This window comes from Tachyglossus aculeatus, chromosome 12, assembly GCF_015852505.1.
Source record: "Tachyglossus aculeatus isolate mTacAcu1 chromosome 12, mTacAcu1.pri, whole genome shotgun sequence".
Taxonomy (NCBI): domain Eukaryota; kingdom Metazoa; phylum Chordata; class Mammalia; order Monotremata; family Tachyglossidae; genus Tachyglossus; species Tachyglossus aculeatus.
The window spans coordinates 20,430,223-20,454,060 of NC_052077.1; the positions used below are offsets into that span (position 1 = coordinate 20,430,223).

General features: G+C 43.8%; 1 long non-coding RNA gene and 1 other non-coding gene across 3 annotated transcripts in view; one reads left to right on the plus strand and one right to left on the minus strand.

Moving 5' to 3' along the window:
• Positions 1 to 23,838, plus strand: part of LOC119935833 — a 90,040-nt gene that overhangs the window by 14,294 nt on the left and 51,908 nt on the right. The gene's annotated exons all lie outside the window — the stretch shown is intronic.
• Positions 21,228 to 21,365, minus strand: LOC119935951. Its single transcript, XR_005453546.1, has one exon. It is a non-coding gene; the product is annotated as a small nucleolar RNA SNORA7 (small nucleolar RNA).

Here is a 23,838-nt window from a genome sequence, read left to right on the forward strand (position 1 = left end):
ATATATATATATATATATATATATATATATATGTATATATATACACACAACCCCCCCAATATTGGTGTTTTTATTAAGCCCTATATGCCAGGCACTGTGCTAAGTACTAGGTTAGATACAAGATAATACAGATTGGCCGCAGGACGCAATCTGAAAGTCTTTATTCATCACAGATATCTGACAAATGGGATGAATGACATTTGTGCCCTTTGTGTGGTTGTGCAACTCACAAATCAGCCATCAAGTATCAAAGGTCTGGAAGCTGCACAAGGTAAATAGTAATGAGTCATAATATATTAAAAAATGATAATGTAATCCTCAGAGAAATGTGAGAGCCTTAAGCTGTCTGCAGGTATTTCTTTGCACGCAATGCCTACTTAAACCCCCAGGAAAATATTTGATTTTGTCCGTGGAAGTGGGAAATTGTTAACCGTTTTGAGAGATTAAAATCAGCCATTTCTTAGAAGTCCTCCAGGTCCCTGGGCATGATAGTGAAAACAGACACTTGACTGGCTGCAAAGGTAGGATGCCCTGCTATCTTGGGTGAGAGGCCTAGGCCCGAGGCAGGACATTTCTCAATGAACCCCAAAATAATCTCGGTTGAAAAAAAATGAAAATATTCCTTCCTCTTTCACAGTGTTTTTTCAGAAGAATGGCAAAACTTAACCAGAGGAAAAATAATGTGGCCTAGTGGAAAGAACACAGGCCTGGGTGTCAGAGGACCTGAGTTCTAATTCTAGTTCTACCACCTGCCTGCTGTGTGGCCTTGGACAAGTCACTTAGCTACTCCGTGTCTCAGTTTCCTTAACTGTAAAATGGGGATTCAGTACACTTTCTTACTCCTACTTAAACTGTGAGCCCCATGTGGGACAGGGACTGCATCTGTCCTTTTATCTTCCCCAGTACTTAGAACAGTGCCTGACCTATATATAGCAAGTGCTTTACCAAATACCATCATCATCATTATTATAGGTCTCTATGCCTGTGTAATCCACCAGGACTTTGAATTTAGAGCTAATAGCTCATTCAGTAAATCAATCAGTCGTAATTATTGAGTGCTTACTGTGTGCAGAACACTTTACCAAGTACAGCAGAGTTGGTAAACTTGTTCCCTGCCCACAACAAGCTAATAGTCTAGGGGGGGGTGGGGGAATCTTGTAGTCTCTTCTATTTCTTCTCTATTTCCTATCTGCACCTAGCATACATATTAGGTGCAGATGATTTATATTTATCACTGTACACTGTTCATTAGGGGAGTCCTTGTTGTGTTCAAATGATTGTTCCAATTAGGGTGCCTCCATCCTTTGATGTAGCTGGTGTAGCTCCAGTGAGTATAGATGTTGAGTGGATGTGTTAAGGAACTTTTTGAAATTTTTTAGGAACAGTTTATCAGCTCAGAAGGTATTTTTCACTTTTTGACCTAAACTATTTTCAAAATGATAAGAAAGAAGTAGGAATGTGAAGCACTCATCTGGGGGTATTTTAAAAGCAAATCATTCTGTCCCCCTTTTCCCCCTTTTATTTCTTAAATGATTCTGATTGGCTTTTACACTCAAATGAACTAAATAATTACTTAGTGGATCATTTGCCTTTGCCTGTTCGATCCAGGCAAGTTACAGAGTGCTGCAGAGCAGGGGCCGTATTCCACCTCAAACATTGATATTCTTCATCAATTAGTAGCAGCATGAGATTTAACTGTGGTTCAGGGTACTGTGAACAGCCGCCAAAAAGGTGAGAACTATCATATTTACATTGCCTAAGGTCCTGGCCTTCTTTCTTTGGGGATTTTCCGGATACTCGATTCTGCATATCCAGCAAAGATGAAGATTGATTTTGCACATCAACAAGACCTACAATCTCAAGAACTTACTGAGCCCGTTCGAGTTGCAAAACACCATAGATCCTGGAGAAAAGTACAGGAAGCAGAAATGTACCCAATCCTGAGCTCAGGGTGTTTACACTCAAAAGGAAGGACAAGGACAACACACAAAAAGACTCCGGCTGTTCACTAGGAGACTTTGTCGGGAGTTTTTGGAGGTTTGCTACGTAAGTGTAGCAAATTTTCTTTCTCCACAAACCCACATTATCAGAGCAACCCATCCTGATGCCTCCACTGACCCCGGAGTTGAACAGATAAACCCTAAGCACTCTCTTTCTCTCACCCTCACACTCCCTTGTTTATTGTTAAGGGCTTACTATGTGTCAAGCACTGTTCTAAGTGTTGGGGTAGATACGAATTAATCACTCTGTTCTGCACAAAGCTCACCTTCTAAGGTGACTGTCCCCTCCGCTCTACAACCTGCATCTTAAACACTTGTTTTGTAATGCTACCTACTGATCCCTTCCTCAATTTTCTCCATCCACTTCTCAGGCCGGCCAAAGCAGCAGAGAGACAGGGCAGAAGAGGGCAGAAGTCTGGGTCAAGACTGTGCTTCTGCCCACATTCCTAGATACACCCCAGGATAATAATAATAGTAATAATGTTGGTATTTGTTGAGCACTTACTATGCGCCAAGCACTGTTCTAAGCACTTGGGGGGATACAAGGTAATCAAGGTTGTCCCACGTGGGGCTCACAGTCTTAATCCCCATTTTACAGATGAGGGAACTGAGGCCCAGAGAAGTTGTGACTTGCCCAAAGTCACACAGCATATAAGTGGTGGAGCCGGGATTAGAACCCATGGCCTCCGACTCCCAAACCCGGGCTCTTAACACTGAGCCACACTGCTGTGAGGATCAATCCCCACAGCTCTGACAGGCTAGAGAAGCTTGGCCTACAGGCTGGGTATGGGGGAGGCAGAAGTGGAGGCAGTTAATAAAAACTCCAGGCAATGAGGAAGACAGAGGGAGAGGAGAAACTGTGAGGACAGAGAAAGAAAGGGACATTTCAGAGGCCCATTGAGGAGCCAGGGGCAGGGCGGCAGAGTAGGCAGGGGTGCAGAGAAGGCACATACGGAGGGTGGGGCTTGAGTGTTTGGCAGCCAGAGTGGGTGTTAGGCATCAGAATGGGCTTGCCACAATAATGTGAATTTATGAGGAAGGGAAATGTCCTACACTGTCTCCTCCTGAAGTTGCTGCAGAGAGGGAGCCGGCGAGAGCGTCCCAACCAGAGGCAGGAAAGGGTCTGGAGTGTTAGGACCTGGGCTAACTAAGCCTTTTCCCATTCTAATTTTCGGTCACTGCCGGGCTCAGCCCGGACAATGGTGAGTTTGCAAAAGATCCAATCACTATGTGGGAAGGACAAATCAGTCCACTACCAAAATAGCCAAGCTGAAGCAGGAGTTTTTAAACCCAGAGCTTATTTATTCTACAAGCCCACCACTAATTGAGGCTCTCAGAATCGTGGGTGATTTTCTTTTAGAGACTTTTCACTGCAAGTAACATCCAGTCCGCTACACTAGCCTTAAAAGCGGTTGGGGGGGAAATTGTTTGGCCAGCTGCTTGCTTGTTTTACATACTTGTCAGCTGGATTTCTATAAGGCTGCATCTTTGAGAGGCTTCCAGAGGTCCCAGCACTTGGGAAGGCACCACATGAAATAATGGCCCACCCCATGCTCTTGGTAGCAACCGATGCACCCTGTAGCTGTCCCCAGAGCCACACCTAAAGGGGGTCCAAACTTTCATTTCATTTTCAGGGCATCTAGGGCAAGAGAGAAATTAGCATATTTATTAAGCACCTAGTGAATGTAACATACCATACTAAGCAATTGGGAAGTACAACAAATGCACAAGAAATAATCACTTCCCACAAAGATCTCACACGCTAATGGGGAAGGCAAACATAGGAATAACCACAAGCAGTGGAACTGGAATAGATACATTTGAATAATAATAATAATAATAATTATGGTATTTTTAAGCACTTACTATGTGCCAAGCACTGTTCTAAGCGCTGGGGTAGGTACAAGGTAATCAGGTTGTCCCACGTGGGGCTCTCAGTCTTAATCTCCATTTCACAGATGAGGTAACTGAGGTACAGAGCAGTTAAGTGGTTTGCCAAAGCTCACACAGCAGATGAGTGGCAGAGCTAGGATTTAGAACCCATGTCCTCTGACTCGCAAGCCTGTGCTCATGCTGTTAAACCACATTGCTTCTCTAATGATTAGTTTGGTAAACATGCATATAAGGACTGAGATGGAAACAGCATGGGACTGGGAGTCTAATCTTGGCTCTGCTGATTGCTTGCTGTGTGACCTTGGGCAAGTCACTTAACTTCTCTGTACCTCAGATTCTTCAGCTCTAAAATGGGGATTAAATCCTACTCTCTTCAAGTTAGACTTTGAACTCCAGGTCAGTAGGGACTGTGTCCAATTGATTAACTTGTATCTCTCCCAGAACTTACGGCAGTTCTTGCCACTTATACCCTAATAATGATGACAATAATTATTATCATTAGGGTATTTGTTAAGTGCTTACTATGTGCCAGGCACTGTACTAAGCACCGGGGTGGATACAAGCAAATAGGGTTGAACGTAGTCCCTGTCCCGCATAGGGCTCACAGTTTTATTCCCTATTCCCCAGGCACAGAGATGTGAAGTGACTTACCTAATGTCACACAGCAGGCAAGTGGCAGAGACGGGATTAGAACCCTTGACCTTCCAACTCCCAGGCCCGTGTTTTATTCACTGCACAATAACAATGAACAAGTGCAAGAGGCAGCTAGTGTACATGTTGATAAGACTGGTGATTCTGGAAATTAGTTGGGGAAGCCTTGTTGATGGAGGACGGTTTTGTCAAGGGCTGTGAAGGTGGGGAGGACTTCTCCTGGGGGAATAATTCCAGTTTTCCCTGGGGCTGAAGCAGAAGATTTTGCTGCGTGGGAGACCAGTTCTGGGAACAAAGTGTAAGGATTTCCTGGGCTCTGGTACCTAGGGCCAAGAGCTCAATGCCATCTATATTTAGTCAGGCTCATTTTGCCTCAGTCAAAGGGATTAATGGTGAACTTCCAAGCTGCATCCCACCCATCTCAGTGCCCAAGTGCTGAGGTTGAATGAGGATCTCTGACAGGACCTATTTCAGGCAGGTGCAGGACCAGAGGTTGGGATGTGTTCTCTTGGCTGATATGGAGAAAAAGAACCTGGCATTTGTCTTCAAATCATTGTACCTGAAGAGTTCAGATGTTCAGTTTAATGTTTCTAGGCTAACACCTCCTTATCCTCTCTCAAACTGGATTAAAAGTGAAGGAGGTTGATCCACACCTTTAGGCCTAGAGTCTGGGAGCTGGCAAAAACTGCAGAAATTTCTTCTATCTCTGTCAAGACTTCATTCTGTCACATAGAGTCTGAAATTCCTCTGCCTGTAAAATAGAATGATATTTGCTATCTGCTTCTACTACAGACATTCTTGCCTTCTCTGAATCCTACTTCATAGGGTACTGCAATTAGTGGGAGGGTTTTACCTTGCAGGGCAAAAGGCTTAACTCATTACCAGCTGTGGCTTCTTAAAATAACCACTGCAAATGTAAAGCAAAGATGGTGTTCAGATATGGTGATAACTACTGCACTTATTGGTAGCATCATCTCCAGGGAAATGATCCACATTGTGAAAATGAACTTGGAAAATGCACTGAGATCTTTGGATAAATAGAAGATCAAATTAATATTTGTCATCACCACTCCAGCTATCATTAATCATTCTTACTCCTTTTTAACAAGTTGGTGGCAATCCCATTTTACTGAATATAGCAAGTGTTTCCAAACATTTTTACATTAGAGAAGTGAAATCTTGCAGACAAGGGTTGTCAAAGAAAGGTTTGAGGGCCACTGACATTTTATTCAGCCATAAAAATAACCCTCCAATTAGCCACACCTACATTTACCAGGCTTTTCCCTTCTCCCTTCCTGTCTGTCACTGCAGCTCATTTCACTAGGTTAACATAATGCCACCATCTCTCAACAACAAATACAATCAAATTGATCCCATCCTCCCAGATTCTCATGGAGATTTAAATGAAGGGCAGTTTATTCTGTATCTTTTCACCCCTGGGGTTGAACTTTTTTATGCCCCTTTTGAGTCGGCATGCGTTGATTTGTTAGGCTGGCTTGAGCAGTGTTCTTTTTGCAAACAAAAGCAGGGCTTCACAGGTGTGATGAATTCCGAGGCCCTTTTATAAAGCCCCAGCTGATCCAGTTTCCCTTAATCAAGCCCAATTGGTATTGGTGACGTTCATAATGAAAATCCAGCAGCCTGAAGATTTTTCTGCATTATTTGATCTTCAAATCTTCTCGGAGTCGTGCTTGGGCTCTGCTTGGGTGAGTAAGTGAGGGGTGGATTTTCTTTCCTTTGTCTACAGAATGTAGTTCTTGCTTCTTCTCAGATTTTTCCTTCTAACCTTTTCCTGCATATAGGTTGTAGAGAATCAGAGCTCACAATTAGGGGCTTAGCAGACACCAAAGTCAAGCTGAATACATTTAAAGAATCTCTGCTTTCTTCCCTTTCTACCTCCTTTCTTCTTCCCTTCCTCCCTCCTTCCTTTCCTTCTGCCCTTCCTACATATAGATTTTTCATGTTGCAGGAGGGTTGGGGGGGAGGTCTGAGGGAATTTTTCACGGTGCTTTTTCCAGAATAAGGTTTGTTTTCCCCCATTTGACCTTCAGCTCCCTGGAAACCTGAGTTTAACTGCTTTGATTTACTCCCATAATAAGGTGATCGATTAATGTTAAAGGCAGGCTTTATGAGGCCTGTCCTCAAATGGTCTTGGAGACTGCCATGGTGAGAGTGTTATACTGCCACACTCTGAGAAAGGTCACAGGAAGGGAATCAAAGACAAGATAAATGATAGTTTACACATCAAAAAACTCTCTGTAGAGCAGACAGGGAATGTAGAACATAATCCCTCTTGGGGTTTGGTGCAGATGGTATACAGTAAATATAGTTTCAATTGCGGTGATATCTTTTTTTCTTTTCAAAAATGGTACTCTTAAAGCCTGTGACATGTAGGCAGTGTCCCTCTGGTTAAACACGCCACAGATGGCGAGGTCTGAAGAGGCCCAAACATTGTTTTTGAGGATGCCTGGCCTTAAGATCAGTAACTGAAAGTTGGATTGCTTTTATTGATTTGTCCCAAGGGAGTAGTTTCAGAACCCTGGTTCACTTTTAGTTAACTCAGACTTCCCTCTTTTTAATATTTTGGCTGCATGCATATTGATGTTTTCAACTGATCTTTTTCCTAGAATCTTCTCCAGATCAGGAAACTGTAAGGAGATGTCCCAGTGTCTCCCTGGATTATATTGTGGTTTAGGGGATACCGTTAGAGAAGCAGCGTGGCCTAGTGGAAAGAGCCTGAGTCTGGGAGTCAGAAGACCTTGCCCAACCATTTATCTGCTGTGTGACCTTGGACAAGTCACTTAACTTCTCTGTGCCTCAGTTCCCTCATCTGCAAAATGGGGATTCAATACCTGTTCTCCCTCCTACTTAGGTGGTGAGTCCCAGGTGGGATCTGATTATCTTGTATCTACTCTATCACTTAGTACGATGCTTGGTACATAGTAAGCACTTAACAAATACCACAGTAATAATAGTTAACCAGAAAGAAAGAGGCAGACATCCTCTTTCCAGAACAGAAGTGGCGGAGGAAGGTGCCAGGCTTGAGGGAACTGAGGCAGTTCTAGACAGGGTGGCCATTTGTCTACTTTTTATCCCTGACAGAATGGTTTAAGTTGGATTTATGCTGATCATTAAAGGGGTGGTACGTATTTTGTTTTAAACCCCCAACCTTTCTCCACTGTGATTCCAATAACTGAGTTCCACAGCTTGGATGAGTTGCTTCAGCTCAGAGGGACCTGCAAGGAGAATGCAAAGGCTCTGGAATAGTGTGTGTGTGTGGGGGGGGGGGGGGGGGGGGGGGGGGGGCGGGGGAGAAAGGACAGATTTGTGTCACAGGCTTGGGAACCAGAGACTTGGGTTTGAATCTCATCTCCACCACTTGGCTGCTAAGTGGCCTTGGGCAAGTCACTTAACTTCTCTGTGCTTCAGTTTCTTCATCTGCAAAATGTGGATTCAGTACCTGTTCTCCCTCATACTTAGACTTTGAGCTCCATGTGGGACTTGATTATCTTGTATCTCCCACAGCACTTAATACAGTGCTTGGCCCATAGAAAACACTTTACAAACACCACAGTTATTATTATTCAGTGACATCATAGACCTCTGAACATTAAGTATTCTTGAGTGCCATTAGTAGTTACTCTGGTCCTACTGCATCAAGCCCAAAGATTGTACAGGAAGAGTTCCCTGGGCCACAGCAGTGCCAGGACCTGGAAATGGTAAGGCCTGACAATATGGCATAGTAGATATTATGGCCATGCAGCACTTTGAGCCTACTGGGTTGGTGATATCATCCTTGTTGGCACTGCCACAACTTTGCCAGGCGACACCACGTTTTGCATTGTTCACACCGATCGGCCAACTGTGAGCCTCTCCCTGGGAGGATACTGGCTGAGGCCCAGCTGCAGGCTTGCAATTTACCAGATAAAGGATGAAAGTACACAAGCGACAAATAGCAGCCTGATGGCACTAGCAAGTCTTGGGTGGAAGTTGAATGTCTCCCCACAATTCCATCTAAATCCAAGAGAGTCCAGCATGCCTTCAACCGTGTGAACCCTGCCTTCTCCTGGGGTCACCTATGAGATGGGAGAAGTAGCATGGCCTATTGGAAAGAACATGGGACTTGGAGTCAGAGGACCTGGGTTCTAATCCTAGTGCTGCCATTTGTCAATAGTCATTTATCAATAATAATAATTACAGCATTAAGTAGCTTGTCTGCTGTGTGACCATAGCAAATCAGGTATAGCAGACACATTTCCTGCCCATAACAAACTTACAATCTAGAGAGGGAGACAGACATTGATATAAATAAATTGAAGATATGTACATAAGTGCTGGGTTTAAACCCCGGCCTTAAAATAAGTATTCTATGCAAGCTGGAATTAATGATAATGCAACTTCTCTGGACCCCGAAACTCAAAGTACCCAGTGGACTGGTGCTGGCTCCAGCATCTAACTGAAATTATTTTCATTCCATGTCAAGCTAACTGGGCTTCAGCCAAAGAGCTGCTTGAGTCAGTTTAAGTATGTAAGTTTCAGTAAAGAACCTTTAACTCTTCATTCCCCTTTTTCAGATCCCCTGCCTGCACTGTATGTACTTTAATAATAATAACTCTGGTGTTTGTTAAATACTGTGTTCCAGGCATTATACTAATGGCTAGGGGTACACTAGGTGAATACAAGCCAATCAGGTTGGATAAAGTCCCTGCCCCACATAGGGCTCACAGTCTTAATCCCCATTTTACTGATGAGGAAACTGAGGCACAGAGAAGTTAAGTGACTTGCCCAAGGTCACACAACAGACAAGTGGCAGGGCTAGGATTAGAACCCAGGTCCTCTGACTCCAAGTCCCACGTTCTTTCCAATAGGCCATGTTACTTCTCCCGTCTCGTAGGTGACCCCGGGAGAAGGCAGGGTTGGCACAATTGAAGGCATGCTGGACTCTCTTGGATTTAGGTGGAATTCTGGGGGAGACATCCAACTTCCACCCAAGACTTGCAAGCGCTCTCAGGCTGCTATTTGTCGCTTGTGTACTTTCATCCTTTATCTGGTAAATTGCAAGCCTGCAGCTGGACCTCAGCCAGTATCCTCCCAGGGAGAGGCTCACAGTTGGCCGATGGGTGTGAACTCAATGCAAAACGTGGTGTCGCCTGGCAAAGTGGTGGCAGTGCCAACAAGGATGATATCACCAACCCAGTAGGCTCAAAGTGCTGCATGGCCAGCTTGATCAGACTGTCTTGGTCCTGTTACCGAGCCGAGAAAGAAATTCTATTTTATCTCTGGTTCCGGTCTGTTCCCAGCAAATGGTCACTGCAAAAGTCTCCCATTGGAGGGGGAGGTGTCCAAATGGACTGTGTAAAGTCAAGGACGAAGGAGCTTGGCCCCATTCTGTGGGGTCTCTAGCCAAAGACAGGAGCTCCCATGTGTCGCCAGTCAAGCAGGGAGAGACTCCTGTTCCGAACAGTGGGACAGGGATGACAGTTCGTTTAAACAATCTGCCGGGCCGATCGACTGATTTGGAAGCATAGGGAGACGGAATGGGGTGAGAGTTTCCCTGTGCCAACACAGTGGGTTCTTGGGCCAATCATAAAAGCAGGAATCCAAGTGGTGAGCTGCCAGTTGAGGCTGCTTGAAGTCTTCATGGGGACGAACTTAGGGGTGCGTGCCTGTGCAAAGGCTCTGGGAAAATGAGCCAAAAAAATAGCTGACTCATCTGACTTCACCTCAGATGACTCCGTAAAGGATTGAGTGCCTCAGCACAGTCTTCACACCTTAGAGCTTGAGGCTGGCTGGCCGACTGCCTGAGGCTGAATTGGGTGGATTCCTCTTTTTTTCCTCCCCTTCTTCATAATAGCCATTGTAAAAACTGAGCACAGTCAGAGATGGGGAGAGATGGGGAGAGAGCATTGCTAAAATGCATTACTGAGTGGTGTGCCAGGATTCTGCAGTGCTGCTGGGCTCTGCCAGCTGCTGCCCACTGAGAAGATTTGTGACCTATTTTACACTGACTTTCTCCCCTCTAAAGTTTTTTGCCTGAAATAATAACTTTTCAGTGGAAGCTGTGGAGCAGGAACCCAGGCCAAAATAATCCAGGGGCTTTGGGTAGTGCTGCCTTGGGCCCTGAGCTATGTGGGAGGCCCCCCTGCTCTTCAGAAAAGCTAATCGAGCACCTCCTCACTACCACTCTAACCACCATTTGGGATGCTGTGAAAAGATGCTGCCCAAAATAGATATTCCCAAAATGGCTGCTGCCTATCCGCAACATCAGAGGGGAAACAATGTCACTGGATGATTGATCTCCAGTCCCCATTGCCCGGCTCCTGCTCCCCATCCTTCTGACATGACGCATGTGCAGTGGCCATTTTAAATGTCTGTGTTGTGCTGAGGCTGCTGATGGAAGAGAGGGGGAAACCATCAGAGACCATTTGCTTAGATCTGGCCGTGGCTCTGCTGCTCTCCTGCCAACTGCCCAGTCAGTGTTAGCCAGCCTATTGTCTGCCTGAGTCCTCGGGTGACTGGCTCTTAAAAAGGGCTCCATCCGTTAAGGGGCTCAGCCCCAGCTTGAGGCAGTCAGGGGATGCACGGCCTGAGAAAGCCTTTCTTGGAGCCAGAAGATGGAATATGACTTGAGACTCCCCCATGCCTGACCTCCCCACCTGGAATTTCAGGAGGATTTTGAAGACGGGAGAGCAGTGACCTGCCAGATGTGAAGTGGGAAAACATTGCAGGCAGAAGGAAGGCCACAGACAAGAGATGGACAGTGAGAGAGATGAGACAAGAACAGTGAGTAGGTTGCCTAGATAATGGCATTACTTTCCCGTGATAATCCCACTCAATCAATCAATCATATTTATTGAGCGCTTACTGTGTGCAGAGCACTGTACTACTGTACTCCACACTGACCTTATTTTATTCATGTTCCCAACATGCTGGCATCATGCCAGCCCTCTCTAACCTCTTTGGTCTGGACTTTGTTGGAAAGGTAATGGGTACATAAGCAGCAGGAAGGCTGGAATTAGGCAGCAGACTGTAATTTGCCCACTCTATTGGTCAGTTTTGGAGCTTGGTTTGGAAATGACCCCAATTGTAATTTCTTTCTAGCCAAGTCATTCCAGGTCCTGTGGAGCCTGTTGGCCCAGACCACTCGGATGACGGCATCATCACCTTCTAAAAAGCAAAGCTGCAGGGAACCCCAGCACTCAAGAATGCTTACTGTATTTCTTTCCCCCCCTATAAATTCACATGTTGAAAACATGCTTTGTGAGTGTGCCAGAGGAACTTTACTGAAGAAATTGAACCCACATCTGACCTAGGCTTTAAAGGCATCTAGTCCATAGACTGTGGGAAATCTAATCAATGAAAACAAAAGGAGATAACTGTGTTTAAATGATAAATGATCAAAGTCCCAAGACTTAGTTATTAGAGCCAATCATACCATTTTCAAGGGATAGAGGAATGACTGACTAATGCTTCATTTTGAAATAAGTAGAACCAGATCAAAAACATGGAGCAGAAGTGGGGGGAAGTTGAAGACTAGTGTTGCTAGACAAAGGCACTGTCCAGTCTCGATTTGAGACACCATCACTAACCAAACTTATACTCCATTAAAACAATAATTTTGGATTTCAGCCACTCTTATCTGGCCCCCACTTCATGCCCCCAAGGGCAAGATTATTAGAGTTTGCTCCACCCTTTGAGGCTCTTTGTACTTCCTTTGTGCAAGTCTTCTGTGTATGTTCATTTTACCCTGCTCCTTTGGGAATTGAGGCAATTGGATGACAGCAGAAGCAAAGAGGGAAGAAAACTCTTGGGCTTCTAAAAAAAAAAGTGCAGATGCATTCTAATCGAGTGGTTTTATTTGAGGATCAATTTAGGAGTCAATGTGTGATTGTTGTTCACATTCAACAGATGTTAGAAGCCTAGTGGAAAAAATATAGGCCCGACCTGAGTTCTAATCCTGTAGTTCCCTTATTTGTAAATCAGGAATATCATAGCCGTTTTCCTTCCTACTTAAACTGAGCATGCCACGTGGAACAGGGACTCATTGTGGGCAGGGAATGTGTCTGTTTATTGTTATAGTGGACTCTCTCTAGAGCTTAGTACAGTGTTTTGCACACAGTCCTCAATCATCATCAATCATATTTATTGAGCGCTTACTATGTGCAGAGCACTGTACTAAGCGCTTGGGAAGTACAAATTGGCAACATATAGAGACAGTCCCTATCCAACAGTGGGCTCACAGCTCAATAAATATGATTGAATGAATGAAAGGGACTGTGTCTGACTTGGTTATCTTGTATGTACCCCAGTGCCTGGAGCATAGTAAGTGCTTTACAAACACCACAATAATTATTCTTATGTAAAGATCAGAGGCACTTTGAAGCAAAGGGCAAATAGGTAGTGGCCTATGCTCACTGGCCATACTTCCCCCTCCTCTGTTAGGGGGATGGAAAAGTCTGACAAGTCACCACCTTCCCATTTACTCTCTTGGTTTGCTTTCAACTTGGGTCAGACTTGCTAGGTGGACTGCTGGGGCAAGCTTTTCCCTGGGAGCCTTCGGCATGGGCTCTCTGGCCAGCGTACTGCGCTAGTCAAGATCTCTCCCAAGGAGTGCACAGGAAATAATGGTGGTGATGGGGAGCACGATGCTGCCTCTCTCCACTTCTCCTAATTCACAATTCTGGCTGACGTATAAAAAATAGCTTGCAAAGAGGATTAAATCTTTCCCTCCCTGACCCACAGCCTTCATCCCTTTGGACGGGTCAATTCTTGGTCTTCAGAGTAGTTACAATTTGTAGTGGATACATGGTGTTTATTTTTGTCAAAATTTTCTTCTCCTTGGAAGTCAGAGTCTAGGTTCCCTTTCCTCCTTTCTAGGTGCCTATTTTCTTCCACAGTTGCTCTTTTCCATTCTGCACTGTGTCCTTGGTTACATTAACAATTTTCTCCCTTTGGCTGAACTTTGCTGTCTCTTTGTTCCCTCCCCCAAGGTGGCATTCAAAACCTTTTCATTTTTGCCTGATTGCCTTTCACTTGGTTAAGTGACTCTAGTGTTTATAATCCAAACGGCATTTAGGAAAGTTTGTAAAGCACTTTTGGATCCTCTTGAAACGAGCTGTGTAAGAGTGAGACCCATTATCAGTGCTGCTCTAATTGTGCTTTGGAGGGCAGCAAGTGCATTTGGGAACAAATGGGCAGTAAAAATTCAAAAGGGGAGGATTTTTTTCTCTTTATACTATGCTGTAGACGAAGGCCATTTTGAGAGGAATTGAGATCAATTTTCCTTCCAAATAGTCACATTATTTACATAAGGAGAGACTGATATTACTTGAAGGAAACATCTCAGTTGCAAAATGGAAAAGCACCTAGACAAAGGGAACTGAGAAAATCAAGCAAGGACAAGCACCTGGCTGATACTAGAGGACCAGGGAGAGATGGGCCTGGGCAGGTGACAACTGAAGGGCAGAAGGGATGTTGATGCTTAGAAGGTTCCAGAATGTGGTTTGTGGTGGGGAATGGGGGCTGAGGAGGAATGTTAAAAATGCAGTTGTTAAAAGCAAATCCTGTTTTTCCTGGACTCTTATGGGCTCGGCATTATATGGAGGAGATGTGTGGAATGAATCTCTTTGACAAATTATCCCAGTTTCTTCCTGCATTGCCACAGACTTTCTGAGCAGTTGGTGTCTGAGAGGGAGATAAAATAAAGTACCTGGTCCTGAGACAGATAGCCAGTCACAAAAGAGTTTCATCTTCTAGTTCCTGTTTTGCATTTACAAAACCCAAGGTCCTCAGTGGCTGAGGCTTACCTAAAGTCCTAGAACAATTCCATTCGCAGAGCTTGGGTTAAAAACCTCAGATCTGTATTCTGTCCATGGTAGCACAGTCTCTTCACCTTGTGCAGAAACTAAGAATGTGCCTTACTCATTTTGTTGCTCCTCTTTCTCTTTGAAAAAGAGAAAGCCAAATGTGCCAAAATAAGCCAAGGGCGCCAAAAAGGTATAAAGCCAAATGCGCCTTTTGCTAATGGAAGGGAATAATGATTCCATTTTGGCAGGCACTCAGGAGCTAAGAATCCCTTTTGGATTCCCAGAGTGTTATACAGATCTCTTTATTTTTTGTTTTACAGTCTTGTGGGCTTACACTCCCTTAATTTCTCCTACCCCTTGGGTATTGAGGGTGAACAGAATTTCCCAAGGCTACAAAGCCACAGCTAAATCAAGCCAAATCTCACCTACATTCAAGGAAAACCTCCAGGAGCATTACCAGTGTTGGGGTTCTTGTCCTCAATCATATGTTGGTTCTTTGGCAAAGAAATTAGTTTACTTTTGAACTGGACTCAAATGTCTTAGTTGTTCTCTCTGCTAATAAATCAAAGTTTTTTATTTTTATACTGAAATCTGATTTATTATTATTATTATTTAAGTATTTATTGAGCACTTTGTGTTATTTACTATTATAAGTGCTGTGATAGATACAAGTTAATTAGGTCAGGCATGAGTCCTGTCCCACATGGACCTCACAGTCTATCATTTGAGAAAGGCTGGAATTCCCAGAGCTTAAATCCTAAACAATAATAATAATAATAATAATTATAGCATTTGTTAAGTGCTTACTATGTGCAAAACACTGTTCTAAGTGCTGGGGGGATACAAGGTGATCAGGTTGTCCCACGTGGGGCTCACAGTCGTAATCCCCATTTTACAGATGAGGTAACTGAGGCTCAGAGAAGTTAAGTGACTTGCCCAAGGTCACACAGCAGACATGTGGCAGAGCCAGGATTTGAACCCATGACCTCTGACTCCAAAGCCCGTGCTCTTTCCATTGAGCCACGCTGCTTTTCAAAGTAAAAGTAATTAGTTAATATTTGCTAATACTTGGGAAGTGGCAATGGTTCTTGGGCATGTGGATGGGGAAAAGCCATATCAGTGGAATATAAATTGCAGTCTTCATTTTGAAGAAGAGCAAAATATAAGACTGCTTCTTCCACCACAAGGCTATCTCCCTGCTTCTCAAGAACCTCCACCTCAAATAGAAAAACTCGTTACAATTGACTTAAATGTATCCAGTCAGTTCTCCCCCTCCTATTTTACCTCACTGATTTCCTACTACAGCCCAGGCCACACATTTTGCTCCTCTAACACCAACCTACTCACTGTACTTTGATCTCATCTGTCTCATCGCCAACATCTTCCTTGTCCAGTCCTCCTTCTGGCTTGGAACTCTTTTCCCCTTTCATATCTGACAGATAATGGTTCTCCCCAACTGTAAAATCTCACTAAAATCATATGTCCTCCAAGAGGCCTTCCACACCTAAGCCCTCAGTTCCACTATTCCCTCTTCCATCTGCACTAACATCTATGTACATAAATCAGTACCCTTTAAAGAATTGATATTCAACCCACCTTCAGCCCCACATCACTTATGAACATAGCCATAATTTATTGTAATGCCGGTCTCCCACCTCTAATGTCTGTCACTCTGTGCACAGGGAACATGTCTAGCAAGTCTGTTGTTTTGTACTCTCCCAAGCATTTAGTACAGTGCTCTTCACACAGTAAATCTTCTATTGATAGGGGAAGCGGTGTGGCGAAGCAGTACTGTGCCAGTCTAGAAGCTGGAGGACCAGGTTTGAGTCTAACTAATCTCATTAGTCTGCCACATGACCGTAGGGGAGCCACTTCGTTTCTCTGTACCTCAGTTTCCCCATCTGTAAAATGGGGGTGATAAAACCTGCCTTGTTTCCCCTACTTCACAGGGGTGTTGTGAGGATTTGAAATTAACTGATTAATGTGAGAGTGCTTTGGTAATAAAATTGGGCTCAGGGGCTACGAGCTAGTGTGTCCATGGGTGGGGCCGCAGGCATCTCCTGCCCAGAGTCTTTGTGGGGACTATTGATTTCATGCTTCCCAATTGAGAAGAAGCCTGGCTTAGTGGAAATAGCATGGGCTTGGGAGTCAGAGGTTGTGGGTTCTTGTTACTGTGTGACTTTGGGCAAGTCACTTAACTTCTCTGTGCCTAAATTACCTCATCTGTAAAATGGGGATTAAGACTGTGAGCCCCACATGGGACAACCTGATTACTTTGTCTCTACCCCAGTACTTAGAACAGTGCTTGGCACATAGTAAGTGCCTAACAAATACCATCAACATTATTTTTGATTGGAGTGCTGTTCACATTGGCCTTATCTCATAATAATAATGATGGCATTTATTAAGCGCTTACTATGTGCAAAGCACTGTTCTAAGCGCTGGGGGAGATACAAAGTGATCAGGTTGTCCCATGGCAGGGCTCACAGTCAATTAGATTAGCTTCTGCCATCGGGTGGTCTGGGCAAAACACTTGGCCTCTGTGTTTGTTTGTTTCCTCATTTATGTAAAGGAGAGGCTAATTTCTGATGGCAGTGGAAAAAGAAAACTGGATCCTGTAGCCCATGAACATTATTCTTATTGTCCAGAAGGCAATTAGGACTCTCTTCCATCCTCAAGTTACTGACATTTGGTTTTGCATTCCCAACAAGAAGTGGGATGAAATTTCTAGGAGATTCATGGGAGGTCCAGAAATTGGAGGTTAGAGCACTTGGTGTCTAGAGTCCATTCTATTCTGCACCTAGATGCTTGTGTCCAGACAGCCTTGTGCCTTTAATGAGATTTTGCAGTGACAGGGCTGGAACAGATTGTTGGCATCATGGCAGCCAGGATATTGTCGAGAGTAACTTGGCAGCCCTCATAGGTGTTGTGATGCTGGCTCTCTGCTCAAGGGCAAGACTATAGGGGGAATATTAGACACGAAACAGAGTGAGAAATAATGTCAGGAAAGTTCAGAGGATGAAAGCTGTAGCATAAATGTCAGAAATTATTTTAGGTTTACATGCTTTAAGTCCTTAGTGAGTGGGGACACAGCCAAGAATTGCTTCAGCAATATTCCTTCATAAATCTGCATAATCATCTCTCGGCGGGACTTTGGTGAAATTACAAGTATTCATTTACTAAATTGGGTTCAGTGTCTGTATCATACACGCTGTATGAATATTCAGCGCAGGGAGGGCTTCAGAGCCGTGTGGAACTTAGCACACAAATTGAATGTAACTCAGAATCACCCTACTCTCCATTTTATGCTCATTTTGGCCCAGCAATGGTATGGTATCTTAAAGAAATGGCCCTAATTGGCTGACTAATCTTTGGCCTTGGCACACTAATTTTTCAAGATTTATATCTGATTTTAGCCTAAAGTAACTCTATAAGAGAGGCTTCGAATAATAATACATAGGGTTATGATTGGCTTCTCAGAAGTCAGTGACAGCTGGCAAGCAGATTCAGGAAGACTGTTTAATTACAATGCACAGTAACAACAACAGAAGAAAAGTTCAATGAGAAGAAACAACTCCATTAGAAGACAAAGACCTGTATTGAGGGGGAACACAATTCTGTATTTTCCAAATTGCCAGATGGATTTGCATTTGGAGTTGCCTTGGCCAGAGCTGATGAGGACTTGTTTATTTTACCTTTCACGGCTCAGGACCTTTTTCCCCCAAAGCCACCAAACTACTTTCCAGATTGAATATACTGAGGCTCTTCCCTGGCTGAAGCACAGTTGAGTCTGAAATACACTGAGAGAGGCCTTAACCTTTGTGTCAACAATTTCATAAGGGGAAAAAAGTTAAATGCTCATTTTAGATGACAAGGGAATAACCAGCATTTAGACTGAATCATCTCATGTGAGAAGTGACCAGGACAGCTAAAGTCAGTCAGTCATATTTATTGAGCCCTTACTGTGTGCAGATCACTGTGCAAAGTACTTGGGAGAGTACAATATAGTAATAAACAAGTACATTCCCTGCCCACAATGAAATAACAAGGAATAGTCATACCTTTAGGTTTGGGATTTCCAGAAGCCATAGTGTGAATTTGGGAACAACCACAGATTTAGGCTAATCATGAAATGTATCATCTCATAAGACATTCTCTCTGAATGCTTATATTGTTGGTATTCTGGATGGCACTATTTCATCCTGTTTGAGGGTCACCCTTAACTACACTGTTACTTTACCTCCTTACTGTGCTGAATGCAAAAAAAAAAAGCCTAGGAGAAGAATGAGAACAATGTTGAGAGCCTCACTCTTCACCTTTAGGAAACTAAATGAGGGAAGGACTTCCCTACTGAGTGACTAAACCATTTCTCTCGAAGCCATTGGTTCAGATGGAGGCCAGGGGATGTTGCCAACTAACACCTTCTTTGTAGACCATGTGCTCATTACTTCAAGAAATGTATATTCTTTGGGAATGGAGTGGAACATAGTAGTAGGGGGGAACAAAGTAGAAAGGTAATGTCATATTGGGTCAGATTAATGGTCCAACCAGTCCAGCATTCTGTTCCTCAGGGTGGCAGCAGGATGCTTGGAGGACTTGTGTGATGGTTATGGCTATATCACCTAGTATCTTTAAAATTTGTTTCTTATAATTCTTCATGGATCTCTGGATCATATATTGAACAAAATGCTTTTGGACTTGTTGATACTTTCTGCCTGCACAGTCTCCCTTGGTAATAACTTCCCTCCCCTCTCAGGGTCACACCTGGAGAATTTCCAACATTCTACTGGTCTCAACTTTGGAAGGAGAATAAAGCAGAGTCATATTCATTCCATTTCTAGCTTGGGCAGTGGCTAGCATTTGAAAGACAATCTGCTAAAAGGCAAAACTCACCTCTGCTGGGCAGCAGTGGCATGGGAGAGAATCAGGGGTGGAGACTCAAGTTTACTGCATGGAAGGAGGCAATGGTGAACTACTTCCATATTTTTACCAAGAAAACTCTATGGACACACTAACAAAACAACTGCAGATGGAGGTGGGGCGTTCTGGGAGAGACATGTCCATGGTTTCGCCTATTGGTCAGAGATGTCTCGACAGCATAAGACAAACAAAACAAAAATAACTTCCCTAGATTTAGCACACTATTTGAAGAAATACTTTCATTTGTTTTCAACCTACTTCCATTGAGTTGCCATGACTAACTCGTCGTCTTGGTGGAGTGGAATTTGATGAAAAAGAATTATGAGTTTCCTCAAAAGGATGTGGGCAAGGCAAAAGTATTTTGCATAAGAATTGAGGAGGAAAACGCAATGACTTGATTCTCATCCCTGGGGCACACCCTCTCATGTCTGTCCCACCTGTGGATTTCAAGAGCTAAGAAGGATGGAATGGTACAAGAAGGCATAGTGCAGTTCATAGTCAACAGGCTCATTTTAATTAGTCTGTGTTCCCCAGGTGAAAAGCAACTCCTTGCTGCTTTCTACTACCCTGAGATTGTGGATGACTATTGGTGGTTCTTAGAAAAAAATGCTCCCAAAATGGTTCTTAAAAGCAACAATGAGAAGGAGCAGTGTACTGGAACAGCTCTTTTCAGCCCCAGGTGGACTGCCAAGGGTTTAGGCCCATGAACAAATAAACATTTATTAGGGATCCTAGCAGTTTTTTCCAAGGGTTTAGGCCCATGAACAAATAAACATTTATTAGGGATCCTAGCAGTTTTTTCCTCAGCAAACCTTTAAAATATTTCTATCCTTTCCAATGTTAAAATATTTATTCTAATCAATGAACCAGCCTTCTGAGGCAAGTTTGGCCAGTAGCATGATGCAGAAAGTTAATGTGCCTCACCACATCAAAAAATGTAGAAACAATGATCTAGAGGAAGGAAGAAGCAGTTCTAATCAGGGAAAACCGGAGGATGAGTCCAGGGCCACAGAAAGTTGTTGTTTATAGGAACCCGACAGAGACAGTAGCACAGGAAAACATACTAAGGAAAAGTTAGAAGAAGTGATATGAGATGGTAGAAAGACAAAGAGTAGGGTTAGGAAATGGATTTTTGAAGCCATCAGGATTACAGTGACAATCAAAGTTGAAGGAATACTTGGGACATCTCCCAATCAGTTAGTGAATGGTATTTGTATAAGTACTGTGTGCAGAGCATTGTACTAAGAATATGGGGGAGTACAATACAGTAGAGTTACTAGACAAGATCCCTGCCCTCAAGGAGCTTTCTATCTAGTGGGGGAGAGAGTAAAATGACAGAGGAAGCAGCAGTGTGTAAGGATATGTGCATATGTTCTGTGGAGGTGGATGTGAGGTGAGTATCAAAATATCAGAGAGAAAATAGAGGATTCTCACCTTTGCAGAAGAAATGACCTAAGAGATTCCAAAAAAGAAGTCAGAGAAATGGAATGAGACTTAGACTATAGGGAGGGTTTGGGAAAAGAAAATGTGTTTCACTTTGTCAAAAATAGTAGAGCAGTTTAGTAAACCCAATATGATAAATAAATCCTTTCACTTCAGATGGTGAGAAGAAACCTTTGAAGCCAATCTGAGATCAGATGAGGATTTTGTTGTGTGGGTTTTTATGTGACCCAAATCCTTATTATAATCAGTTGCTCTGTTGGCTTGTGTGAAACTTCTCATCTTGTTTTATGTTGTCGCATCATTGGGACAGGGAAATGGGAACCCATAGAGATGCCATGAACACCTCTCTCCCAGAATGCCCCACCTCCATTTGCAATCCTTCTGGTAGTGTGTCCATAGAGTTCTCTTGATAAAAATACGGAAGTGGTTTACCACTGCCTCCTTCCATGCAGCAAATGAGTCTCTGCCCTCGACTCTGTCCCATGCCGCTGTTGCCCAGCACAGGTGAGTTTTGACTTGTAGCAGATTGCTTTCCACTCGCTAGCCACTGCTCAAGCTAGGAATGGAATGAATATGCCTTTGCTTGACTCTCCCTCCTGTAGTCGAGACTGGTAAAGTACTGGAAACTCTCCAGGTGTGACTCTGAGAGAGGGTGAAACTTCTTACCCACAAATCAATTAGATCCAGATCTGTATTGAATTGCTCTAGAGGGATCATTCGGGAGGAAAGCTCTTAGCTGAGCTCTGGGATATAGACAGGAGACTTTTGTAGAGATGGTTATCTAACAATGCTAATTGCAGGTAATCAGAGAAAATTTTTTTATCCATTTCTCTACTTTTCCTAAACCACCATTGTTCAATCATATCTACTGAGTGTGTACTGTGTGCAGAGCACTGTCCTAAGCACTTGGGAGAGTACAATACAATAGAGTTGGTAGACAAGGAGATTACAGTCTAGAGGAAGAGTTTACAGTATAGAGCGGTGGTCTTTAAACTGTCCAAATTGGTATAGTGTAAAGGACAGAACTTTGTGTCCAAACCCCAAGAAAACTCCTGTATGTCCGCGTGAAAGATTCTAGTTAGTGGATCCATGCAAAGAAAAGATATTCTCCTGCCCTGCCTTGGCAACTGTTCCATTAAACGGGTGTAGAAAACAGGCCCAGAAAGTCACTGAGGAGTTCCCAGGTCAAATGAGCTATTCGCATGCTCCGTTTAGTGGAGTAACAGAGCATGAAGCTCAGCACAAAGGTAGGTCAGAAGAATGCATGTGTTCCTTGGTGCCTTTACTTAGATTACAGATGAGGCAGCTGGATTTCAGAAGGGACATTCAAGGAAAGGTTTGTCATCTCAGTAAGCAGGGGGCAAAGCTAGAGAGTGTGTGCCTGGGGACTAGGAAGTTTCCATCAGGCTGTCTAGAAACTTGAAAACTATTTTTGTCTCATCGTTCATTTAGGCACTCTTGTTACAAAGTGTGAAAAGCACTGAGCCATTTCCCTCTGCCCTGCTTTTGCCTGGTCCCTTGTTTAAAAAAAAAAAGTGAACAATGGACTTTTTGGTCTCTTGTCTTTAGCATTCCCCTTCCACAGCAGTCATCTTCTCTGTGGGTATAATTTTCAGATCAGTGGGCTGCAAACCCTGAACCTTAGCAACTACAAATAGAAACACTGATTTGACAAGGTGGAGTTACTTATCTCATTTTCTTGTAAATGTTACATTTTGGGGTTTTTTAAATGTGTGTTTAAGCATGGATCTATTGTGGATTTTGAATTCAGGTTTGATTGAATGAACCCAAAATGGAGATTTTTCTGTTTATCCAGAAATGGCCACTGTGATTTCAGTTCAGCCAGCCTCTCTTTAGCCGCTATATGCTAAAGCATATGTCCTAATCCATCCTGTAGATGCTGGAACTCTATGGAATTAAACAGAAGCATCCAGGACAAAACCTGGCCCTGTGCATGAATTTGATGTGAGGAGTTTGGTCCACTTCAATTAGCACCAACTGGGCATGGGTAACAAGGAAATCGAACTAGAATCTTAGAGGCAAAAGTCCAGAAATTTGATGTAGTTTAGTGAAAAAGCACTAGAATTGAAGTTCGTCAGTCTCTTCCGAGAGTACGATAAGTTCGCTGGAACAAGATTACATATTTGAAAGAGTCACAGTGCCCTTCACCCACTCTTACCCTCGACCCCGATCACCCCCGTCCCGGCCCCAGCCTTCTGTAAGGGCTTCCCCTTTTCCTCCTCACTTTACATCTTCCACATTGTGGAAACCCATCCGCAGAAAACTTCCAGCAGTGAAAATGGGGACACCGGTCCCACTTTGCAGCTCTTCACCACTATCTTGAGTGTTTCTGGGAATGGTGTCCTTGTAATACCATCTGCTTAAAGTGCCATGAGGCCCCATAATGCTTGGGATGTAGCCGCAGCTTCCTCCCAGCTTCCCTGCCTTGCCTTCTGCACCAGGCCGTGCATCTCCCCTGGATTCAGTAGACCCAACTCTGCTCCTCATTCTGGGACCGTTGGCAAATATCTGGCCATCCCCTTATCCAGTTAAAAATGGGGTATCGCTATTGGGAAGCAGCATGCCCTAGTGGATAAAGCACAGGCCTGGGAGCCTGAGGACCTGGGTTCTTATCCCAGCTCCACCAGTTGCCTGTTGTGGGACCTTGGGCAAGTCACTTAACTTCCCTGTGCCTCAGTTTCCTCAACTGTGAACGGGGGATTCAATGTTTGTCCTCCCTCTTACTTGCCTGTGAGCCCCACATGGAACAGGGACTGTGTTCCATCTGATTAACTTGTGTCTACCCCAGGCCTTAGAATAGTGCTTGGCACATTGTAAGTGCCTCATAAATACCATTAAAAAAATTCCTTGGAGGCTACCTTGGAATTGATGTGAATAAGGCATAGATGGAGGAAAAGAAGCTCTAGAGAGCCGAAAGGTTGTAATTTTGTGAATGAGAGAAAGAAACCCATTCACCATTACCCACACAATGGGGAATCATCAGAGTGGTCTGGGAATAACCCACTGGTGCATCACAATGACTCCTGTTGCATTTTCTGCCAAGAGCGGAGTTGCTTTTATCTCCATTTCTCCATAAAGAAAGAGATGCTTCTTACTCTTTACTT